The sequence below is a fragment of the Myotis lucifugus genome, unplaced genomic scaffold (assembly GCF_000147115.1).
Source record: "Myotis lucifugus unplaced genomic scaffold, Myoluc2.0 scaffold_0, whole genome shotgun sequence".
Classification (NCBI taxonomy): domain Eukaryota; kingdom Metazoa; phylum Chordata; class Mammalia; order Chiroptera; family Vespertilionidae; genus Myotis; species Myotis lucifugus.
The window spans coordinates 61,354,233-61,355,862 of record NW_005871048.1 but is presented as its reverse complement, the minus strand read 5'-3'; positions in this window follow the sequence as shown (position 1 = coordinate 61,355,862).

Genomic DNA, 1,630 nt, shown 5'->3' with positions numbered 1-1,630 from the left:
TCAGCTCCAGGACAACTCCAGGGATCAGCTAAGCCTGGGCCCCAGCCTGTCACTAGACCCAGGTCTCGCCTGCAGCCCCAGGGTCCTCAAACCAGTCTGGGAGGGGAAAGTGTGTTGACCCCTTAGAGTAGACAGAGGGGTGCAGACATCAGGTGGGAACTCAGCCCCACTCTCCAATGATCACCTGGCACAGCCCCCTGATCAGGTGCCCACTTAGGGCCATCACCTGGCCCTGGCCCCTGATCAGATGCCCACTTCCGGCCATCAGGTGGCTCTGCCCCTGATCACATGCCCACTTCCGGCCATCACCTGGCACAACCCCCTGATCAGGTGCCCACTTAGGGCCATGACCTGGCCCTGGCCCCTGATCAGGTGCCCACTTCCAGCCATCAAGTGGCCCTGCTCCTGATCACATACCCACTTTAGGCCATCAGGTGGCTCCGCCCCTGATTAGATATCCATTTCTAGCTTATTATGTGGCCCCCACCCCTAATCAACTACCCACTTCCGGCCTATCAGGTGGCCACGCCCCCTTGTTCTCCTGCCCACTCAGGTGTGACCACCTAGTCCCAAACCCTTGAAACCCTGGAAGGTTTCTGTTTCCCAGGTGCCATCTCCCTAGTTCGCAGTCTGACCCTGCTCTCACACCTGTCAACAGTCCCTCTGCCAAAGTCCTCCCCAAAAATCCTTCCTACTTGCTCTCTCTTTCCTGTGGGACTCTGACAGCTGGGATTGGAAAGGAGACAGGAGAGTAGTGGCTTGTCCAGGTTCTAATCCCCCTGTTGGTGCTTTTCTCTAGAATAAAATGCCCCTCCCTCCATCCTGAGCGTTCTACCTGCGACAAATCAGGGCATCTTACATCCTCCTGGAGTCTCCTACTAGCAGGCAGCCTGCTCTCACAGGTTGGATGGGGCTCATCCCCAGAACAACTAAAAAGCCCATTGGTAAGGGAGCCTCTGGGGAAAGTTCTATAATGTTCATCTGGGTGGTCATTGTATACATTTATCTCTCTGTGTATATATTGCAGATGTGTGCACTTTATTGTATGTATGTAACACTTTAGGAAGTATACTCCTTGACTTGACTCAGGCTTATTTAGCACCTACTATATTCCCAACACATTGCAAAGCTCTGTGGATATGGCTTCCACCCACCAGAAGCTCACATTCCAAGGAGGGGCCAAAACAATTGTGAAAATAGCTGTGATAGAAATAATCGCTCTGTGCTGAGAGTCCTTACCTAAATCATGCACCTGAAATTAGTCAGGTTTCACGAGGCTGTTTGGCATAGATGACATCAGCCCTGGATTGTGAGGAGGAGGGAAGTAGAGAAGGGGTTGGGGGGAGGAGGCAGTAATTTGTTTTGGGAGATCGAGATGAGAGAGAAGGTGTGGAGGTGCAGGTGGAGGTGCACATTTCCTTCTGTATATTTGCAGAGACCACCAAGGCCTTGATTAAAACCACTCCCGGCGGGAAGTTGGGGTTGTAACATGTACACAATGCAGGGTCTCTTTGAGTTTCTAACGAGCCTGGAAGAGAATCCTTCTGACAACCCTAAAGAAAGTAGCCAGGCAGACAATAACGAGCAGCGTCCTTACAAAACAGGATGCCAACGGACAAAAGCAAACATC